This window comes from Arvicola amphibius, chromosome 9 (genome assembly GCF_903992535.2).
Source record: "Arvicola amphibius chromosome 9, mArvAmp1.2, whole genome shotgun sequence".
NCBI classification, from domain to species: domain Eukaryota; kingdom Metazoa; phylum Chordata; class Mammalia; order Rodentia; family Cricetidae; genus Arvicola; species Arvicola amphibius.
The window spans coordinates 91,685,549-91,695,059 of NC_052055.2; positions in this window are offsets into that span (position 1 = coordinate 91,685,549).

Genomic DNA, 9,511 nt, shown 5'->3' on the forward strand with positions numbered 1-9,511 from the left:
ACCTACCAGTGCGTGCGCCTGTACCCCGCCGCTGACCCGGTGCTTTAAGGAGCTGAGGGACCCCGCCGCGCCAGTTCTTTGGTCCAAGCTGTACCGCAGCATCCTTGCTATTCCTCACTGACAGACTCCTTTTTGTGCACCAGACCCTGGGGGCTTCCCAGAGTCTGCCACCGCGACGTAAATCCACCTCTGCTTCCTGTCCTGCCTTCAAGTCATCATTCAGTGTTTGAAAGGGAAGATGTTCCCAGTTGTCTCCTGGAGTCAAAGACTCACTTCGCCCTTGGGGTTAACAGGTGCCTCCCCATCCCCAAACCGCCTATCACACTTTCCTGCAAGTCATGGGGGAAGCTCCAAGTGACGGCACAGGGCACCAGTCTTTGATAGATCAAGGGCTATGTCCAGCCATTCTTCCCTACCTAGAGCCCAGGATGAGGATACAGACAAGTGTATTCTGTTCAGAGGCTCATCTGACTCCGTGTAGCCATGAGCCACTACGTGTGCTCATCCTCATGTCTGTCGGGCACACACACCCTACATACAACACTGTGTCTCTGCCACTGTGTGTGCCTTCAGGACTCTTCAGGGAGACAGCAGCCGTGTGCCTGCCTACCTAGGAGTTCAAGACAGATCTTGCTTACCCGGTAAACTTTGTGCTGAGATAGCAGCCAGGCTCAGGTGGTGGTACAGCAGGCCCCAGCCAGGTGTCCTGGGTAGCCAGGGAGATGAGCCAGCAGCATCTCTTTCTCACACCTGTCTTCGGGTCATGATGAACTTGAAGCCAGCAGGGGGGCCCAAGTCAGAGAATTGCTTACTCTGCAAAGCCTCAGATACCCCCTCGAAAGCAAGGAACTTCCTGCAGCAGAAGCCAGCTCTGTAGAGACCAGAATCCACACAGGTGACCTTCAGTTAGGCTCTTGAGGGAGCCCGAGAGATCCCTTCCTGCCAGCACCCAGTCCCGGGAAGTTCAACCTATGAGAAATAGGTTAGAATAATAAATGCTGCCTGAATATGAGATTAGTAAAGAGTTTGTTAATTGGGACCTCTGAGTGAGGGCCTGAACGACGGCCAGAGGACATGTGCCACCAAGCCAAAGGGCCTGAAACAGATTTTAGGGTCCTGGGGCAGGACATGATGAATAAACACTGATTCTTTTCAGGTTGACTTCAGGTATTTCCTATAAAAGGAACCATCAGCAACCAAGGGTAACAGAGACACCACCCCCCCCAAAAAACGCCAATATCAGGCTTTCAGAAAAGCGTTCACTGTACCAGCCTGAATGTTCGGGATGCTGCAAGCTGGGAGAAGAGTCCCCCTACAGGGTTGCTTGAAATTGGTGAGGGGATGGCACGGTAGAAGGAGCCCTTATCCCTTTCCAGATGCCCCATTCCTCGGGCCTCCAGCGAAGGGAAAGACAGTTCTGGATGGCCCAGGACCGCAGGATGCAAAGTCCCCTTGATCAGCCCTTTGTGCCCCCCGCCCTTCCTGCTCCCTTTTGGGGCGGAAAGAGGAACTGTGTGGGGCTTGGGGCTTTCAGCGACACCCGAGGGGCCCGCGACGCTCCCGCCCTGGAGCTTCTACCTGGCAATTATTTGGGCCCCAGAGAAATATCGGTGGCCTTGGCTAACCGAATTATTCTTTCGGTTTGAGCCAGCTCCTCTTTTTGACTCAGATCCGGCGGGGGAAAGGAAAGCGCTTTCCGAAAGTCCCGCGGGTCCTCCGGGCTGGGAGAAGCTGCCGGGTCGCGCTGTCCCAGCTAGCCTCTGTCGCTGTCCCAAGTTTCTAACTCTGTATCCGCGCAGCTGCTGGCGCCAGGAGCCTGAGCCGGTGTCCCTTGGGTGTCCCCGGTCATTGGGTGGAGGCTCGGTTGATCCAGCACGTGCTTGAGCCACCAAAATAGCAAAAGAAACACGCTTGGAAAGTGATCTTTCCCGACGAGTTTCGAATCGCATTTACAGGAAAAAGTCAAAGCCTTGTGGGACTTCCTCACAGGCGACAGAGGGACATGTGGTCCTTTGCAGCGTTTTGTGCTCCCTCCAGTGGTCTCTGGGGCCCTTGGGTCACTAATATTTTAGAGTCCCCATCTCAAATCCCTGGAGACACAGGCCGGCCAGCTGTTATTTTGCAGATTTTTTTTCTTGTAGCAGGCGACAGTTCTGCTTACTGTTCCTAGGACTGACTCACAAGGGGATGTGGGGATTTCTGAGCTGTTTCAAAATGTGCCCCGAATATTAGGGTGTTCATGTAGCCCTTGTTTATTTAAAATTTAAAAACTAAAAAGCCCCAAGGCCAACAAATATGACCCGTGCACACTGTAGCTGGGAGGGAGAGGTAGGCAGGGACCTTCCAGGACCTAACGACCTCTGCAGTTTGCAGCTGGGTCCAGAACCCAGGTCTCCTGGGTGCTCCCACCCCATACTGTCTGCTTTGTCTTGAGCTGTGGGTGACAGCGACAATTTATGAGTTGCTTCCTTCTGCCTGGCTCACTTTTAAAGGCTTTGTAAGAAATAGTTCTTCCAAGCTAAACCTGGCAGTAGAGGTTTGTCATCCCAGATGCTGAGGCAGGAGGGTTTTGAGTTTTAGCCTGACCTGGATAACTTAGTAGGATATCTCAAAATAAAAACTAAGAGGGTTGGGGGTGTAGCTAGACAGTAAAACATTTACCTAGTATGCAAGAGGCCCCAGAATTAAAGCAAAACAAATAAACCCTCATCCGGTGTTCCTCATATAACATTAGGCCGCCGAGGACAACTATGTCACCACTGTGCCCCTCCTGGGTTCTAGGTGAAGGTGTTGAGCACAGGGAACCTAGCAGATTTAGAGCCCTTGGTTTTCTTGGGGAGTGGGATGCTGGCTATGGATCCTGCTAGGGCTGGCCCTGCCCAGTCACAGGCAGACCTCAGACTCAGTGAAGGTAAATACAGAGGTCATTGGAATAAAGATCTGGGTCAGAAGGTGCAATGGAGCCCAAGGGATCCTGCACGTCCCTTCCACCCAGCCTCCTGGAGCCGTGCGGATACCCAGTAAAGGGATCCAGATGGGACAGAGGGATGGAGTAATCATCAGGTGATTAGTCACCCAGACCTGGGACTCTGGGGTCGTGGGAACTTATGTAGGGACTGTGGTATTAATATCCTGCCCTTGACAGCAAAATGGCACTGCCAGAGAGAGGGAAAGGCAGTCAGTGGCACGGAAGGGGCATTGTACCCCTCGGCCTCCCTCCCTGGCCTTCCATGGATTCCTCATCTAGGGATCAACATTGGACACCCCACTCACTTCCTCCTCAATCTTTCCAGTTCGTTTACTTACTGACCTTGAGGGTTCCTAAGCTCAGAATAAGACAACTTCAGTCAAGCCAGTTCCCCTCAAAACCTGAGTTTTCTCTTCTGGAACAAAAGGAGTGACCTGGAGGCACTGATGCTGCGGGAAGCAGAGTTAGGCAACTAGGAGGCGCTGTTCCTAACAGAGAGGTGCCTGCAGCTGCCCACCAGTCACATAATGACAGGGACTGTTCCAGGGAGCATGACGGGCATGCGTGCCAAAGCTGAGGAGTAGGCTGGAAGCAATAGGACACCTGCTTTAGATGGTGCGTGAGAGTTTGCTGGGCAGACCCGGTGGAAACCAGCAAGTCTGGGGAAAGGTATATGTAAATACTTGGTTCGAGCAGAGCACCGCGGACAACGAGCAGAGCACCGCGGACAGTCTCCCAGTCTGGCCATATCACCAAATAAGTCAGGGAGACGTAGACACCAAGCCACCAAGCCACCATGCCTGGAACCATCATTGATCCCAGCACAAAACGAAGAGAAGCCCTCTTCACAAAGCCTCTGCTTTCATCTGGGGCCAAGAAAATGAGAGAAAGCAGTTATGACAGAGCAGAGCCCCGCCAGGCTAGGACCCTGGGTGAAGACTACAGGGCATAGGTGGGCAGTTGAGAAAAGGCAGGCTGAACAACTTTAGGATGTCCAATGGTGAGTTAGCGTAGTGGCCCGCTTTGGAAACAGAATTCACCTGTAATGGACAGAGAATGTGTATGCTTCTTTGTGAGCCTAGCCTTTAATGGCTGAGACATCTCTCCAGCCCAAGCATGTATGTTTTTTGAGCCTGTGTGAGCTGTAAGGTTCTCTGTACACATCTGCCTACACACACACACACACACACACACACACACACACATTTGTGTGAACACGGGTCAATGTCCATGCTAATTCGGTGCCTGCAGTGACTGGAAGATGTACAATGGGGATGGGGAGCATGTGGTTAACAAAGAGGGAAAGAAAGGGGGCTTGGAGCAGGGGGAGGGGATAGGACCACTTAGACCTGGTGGGCTCTTCCTGCCCACTGCTGTTTCAAATAATGAACACTGTTACAACATCAGCAAGGGCTATCCCCACCAGTGGCAGCTGCCAGCTGGATGATATCAAGATAATGAAAGCAGATGTCTTGGGTCGGGGGGGGGGCTGTAGGAAGAGTAGGAAACAATGGGTCTTGTGTTTTTACACCGATGAAACCGGGACCCCTCTAAGCGTTACTTAAGTTTTTATATTTGAAAGACCCCTTGAGTTCATTATCGTCAGGTATGGTGCTATCTACCTTTAATTCCAGCACTTAGGTGGCTGAGACAGGAAGATCAAGAGTTCAAAGCTATCCTGGGCTACATAATGAGACCTTTAAAAATAGTAAAGACCAGAGCCCATTTGAGGAACAAGTATTAGAGCAACCTCTCTCCTGAAACCTGAGCTCCTGGTATGGAAGGGGTTAACCATGACTGTTCAGATTAGGAACAAGTCATTGCCTTCTTATCCAGTTCTAGGCATTTGGGACAGAACCTGGAACCCCGCCAAGGACCCAAGGGTTCTTCAAGCTGACTTGAAATCTAGGAAACCTAATCTGGTGGAGTCTCAGAACCCAACACCAAATCACCAAAACCAGAGCCTAGGAACCACTCTGTCTAGGCCTCCCCTTGAGTGATCAGGGGACAGGGCTGACTATGTGGCCAGGGTTAGATCCCTGGAACAAGAAAGAGGCCCACGTGGAGGTGGTGGCACACACCTCTAATCCCAGGATTTGGGAGGCAGAGGCAGGTGAATCTCTGTGAGTTCAAGGTCACCCTGGTCTACAGAGCAAGTTCCAGGACAGCTAGGACTGTTACACAGGGAAACCCTGTCTCAAGAAACCAAAAAAGAAAGAGGCCGGTTGTCTGTCTCTGTTGCTGCCTTTGTGACCCCCCACCCATGTCTGTCTGTGTGTCTGTGTCTGTGTGTGTGTGTCTGTGTGTGTCTGTGTGTGTGTCTGTCTGTATCTGTGTGTGTCTGTGTGTCTGTGTCTGTGTGTGTGTGTGTGTATGTGTCTGTGTGTGTGTTGAAGGTTTATTTCCTACCCATTTCTTCCCTGAGATAGAAAAGCTCTGCCATGGTTTGGATGAGAGTCCGCAAAGGTTACATATGCTGATATTTAATCACACTGTCAGGTATTGGGGAGATGAACACAATGGTGCTTGTAGGGGCAGAACACTCTGGGGGTGATTAGGGTTAGAGAAGGCTGTCGAGGTTGGGGGTGGGGTCCCTGTGGAGAGGCCAGAGGAGACACACTCCTGCTTTGGTTTCTCACCATGTAATGTCCTCTGCCCCCTTGGGACTCTGTCAGTAAGAATTCATCACCAGGTGCTGGCCCTCAACCCCAGACCTTCAGAATCATGAACTTGACTTCTTCATAACTCAGTCACCCTGTGGTGTTGTGTTAGAAAGGGCGAAGAGGCAAATCCACACACAGAATCAGCCCTGGCAGAGGCTATTTGCACAAAGCAAGCCAGCCTGATCACCAGCAAGGTCTGTTTTTCGCCCTCACAGTAATCTTCCCAGCTAGATCCTAAGCCCATTTCAGTCACGGGAAAACTGATTAGAAAAGTCAGTCACACTACCTGCAAGTGAGTCAGCCAGGACTGGAAAGTGTCTGCCTGGTTCCAGAGCGGGAGAGTTACAAACCAGACTAGTCAAAGAGTCTTTATAATACCTAACTCAGGTGGATAACGTAGTTCCATGGTGGACTGCCTAGTCTCCTTGAGACCCGCGGTTCAAACCTCAGTACTGAAAAAAATAATATAAATAATAATAAATGATATGGTAAGGTGCCTAGCTAGGTGTACTGGTATGCCTCTAATCTCAGCACTCAGGCTGAGGCACCAAGGTCTGGAGTTCAAGGACAGCCTGGGCTACTTAGGCGAAAGCCTGCCTCAAAAATTAATTCATTCAAAAGACAAACCAAACCATTGCAAGGAATTTAGGGCTGGGCTAGGCTTGCTAGCCTCAGGTATTGCCTGGAACTAGAAGCCAGGACGAAGTGTCTGGGTGTGGCAGGGGCCTTATGTGCCAAGAATCAGAGTTAAGACCATTGGGAGGTGACACCAAACCTGTGCCTTGCTTTGGTGACACACTTGGGGGTTAGAGGCCACGGGGTGGGGTGGGGTGCTGCTGCTTCTGGATCACCCACATTCCTCAGGTCGTCAAGGGTGTCATCCTCACCTCTCAGAAGCCTAGCTGTGGCCCTAGACTGCTTAACACAGAGGCAACTAAAAAGAAAGCGGGGAGAGAAAATATGAAAATCAAGGCAAACACACACACGGCAGGAAGTTTAGAGGAAGACCTCGGCAGAGTATTGGGGACTCTTCTCGGTCTCCAGCCCCTCTCTCTGAACTTGTCCCTGAAGCTCTCCAGACATCAATTTTAGAATCCCAGGCAAGAGCAGCGAAGCGCTGTCTCACCACCTCCGTCCCATCGCAGGGCGGTCAAACTTTCCCCGAGGCCTTTAACCGCAGGGTAAACTGAGACCTGGGCAGGCTGCCCTCTTCCCCGCCCCCACTCGCTGGTTCCCGCCCGGACGGAGCCCAAGCTCGGCAGGCAGCGCCCAGGCACGCGGCTCAGCTCCGCTCCCAGGCCGGGCAGGCTGAGCGCGGAGTCCGCCAGGCGCTCCCGCTCCTGGCGCTGCTGCCCGGGCCCGGAGCCCGCCTCTCCCGCTCTGATGTAAGCTGATATTTTAATTCTCTTACAAGGAATGGTGTTTAGAGAAATGACTTAACCGGATTACTCATCGTCGATAATGACTTGGCCCAGCTCCGAGGCTATTCCTAGACGTGACGCTGGAGGCTTTGATTCTCTCTTTACTTTTGCTCCCCCTCCGCAATTCCCCTCCTTCCCCTCCCAATGCCAAGAAATTACAGTGTGAGCGGCGACTCCGCCCCTACACGCCCCCCCAGCAAGGCATCCTGGGAGATGCAGTTCTCTCTTGACGCTGGGCGCATTTCCCCCCCCACCCCAAGGCTTATGCTGCTGAGCATTGGACAGGGTTATGTGGGAAGTAGAGACCCCTTAAGTGAGACATGCCTCATTTTATCCATCTGTCAAATGGGAGAAACAGTCAAGAACATTCAGACAGGACTGAAGGACCCTCTGAGACCTTAACTAAAAGCGCCACACTGACCTAACTGAAATCTTTCTCCAGTGCATTTTGTACTGACTCCTCGGTCTAGATTTACCATTTTGTGACAAACTGTGACACAAGGAACCAAGGTCTGGTTGCCCTGTTCCTAGGAACTCTGGCGCACAGTGAACCTTTTCTTACTCATTCCAGATTGTGGCTGTGCCCATGAACTTGTTCAGCACCTGTTCTCTGTTCCTCAATGTCCCAAGAGTATTCTGGGGACAGATACAGTGCCTAGTTTGTGGGGATCAGGTGACATGTCTGGTAAGACACGGGTGTGGTGGGGTCTGATGTAGATAACACTGTGCTGATTCTCCAGCACCCCTGCCGGCCCAGGCGTGGGCACTTTGCTGTCTGTTAGGGGCTACGACTGTGTCTAGCTTGGTGCCAGCACACTGGACAACATGACATATGTTGATTGGTTGGTTGGTTGGTTGGTTGGTTGGTTGGTTGGATGGATGAGCACAGCATCATCTCCACCTTCCCTGATAAAGCACCTGTGCAACTGAGAGATCAAACAACTTGTATGAGGTTGCACATCTGGGCTGTGTATGAGTGCAGATGAAAACCCCAAATTCTTCCCTACCCCAGGAGGATTCAACTGTCACCTTTCAGGTGCAGGCACTTTAGCATCTTGGGTTTCTGTTGGGTAGGGACAGGGTCATGAAGCCCCCCACCCAGAAGCCAGCTCTAACCCAACACAGGAAGTTGTTTTAGATTCAGCCGGTTGGTGCAGAGGGGGAACGGAGCACCTGCTTCTAAGCACCCCTGGGGACAGCGACCAAGCCTCTTCTCCTAGGAAATTGTCCCCTGGTGATCTGGGACCCAACCCTATGCTAACATTGCCGCCTCCTCAGCCTCTCAACCCTAGCCCATCCCCAAAGGCCAAAAGCTATTCTTGTCTCTTTCTAAAAGACGCGTTTGAACCATGAGCCCATTTTTTCCATTCCCGGGCTTGGGTATGGTCTATTTCAAGCATTTGCTGTTTTCCATGAGTTGCGAATACCATTGTGAAGCAAGCCTTTCCTGGACAGCTAGCATAGCGGGGTGGGGGAGTGGGGTGCAAAGCCGGGCCAACAGTTAAAAATACTCCCCCACTACATTCCCCTTTGAAAACAAGGCCCCAGGGGGCATTTTGCAACTGCTAAGACTGGGAACAGAGCAGTAACAGCAGGGAAGACAGGCTGCTTGTCCTATTTTCTGAGTACCCCGAACAGCTTTGAAGGTCTCAGATGAAGCATGGCACTGACTTTCCTGTGTGACTTCCAGCCACTTGCTGAACCTCTCTAGGCCAGTAAGCTTCAGGATGAGCGCCGCCCCCAAGGTCAGGCCGTTAGAGATGGACCAATGTGAGGTGTTAGAAGGTAGGCTTAGCCCAGTCTCTCCCCCAAAAGTTCTCTAAGAGATCTAGAATTCTCTCAGCAAGATTCAGGGCTGGAGGGAAGACTATGGAGAGATCACCTATAAGGCATAGACAGTAGCAGATGCTAATAGAGAAATGACCTGTATTTTAACTGTAGATCTCTCTACGGCAAAAACAGAATTGTATCAGCTTAAAGCACACACTAAACCAAGTTACGTCTTTTACCAGACCATGGATACACGTATTTATAAGAAGAAGTACATTCTAAAAGACTATCCGATCTGATAAGGAGAGGGAGGGAACTGGATTTGGGGCACGGCCAGAGAGGGCTGATTTATTTAACTCAATGCTTTTCCCCGGAAGAGTGTGTTTACACATGAGTGGTGTTTTGTTTTTCTTCTGGAGGCAGGCAGAGAAACAACGCAGACATGGAGAGGCTAGTGACCGCTCAGGCCATCCTGGGCTGGTTCTCTGCGGACGGTGGGTAATGGAGGAAGGCAGCTGCGTGCTGCGGGAGAGGTGTGTAGAATGAAACTTGAACAACGGGAGTGGTTGTGTTTTTAGGGAAGCAAATGGAGGTGTCACTCCTCAGCAGGATTTATTAGCTGTTGTAGATCACTTTCTGTTGGAAAACAGCTGCCTCGGGAGACAATTAAATTTAGATCACATTGTTCT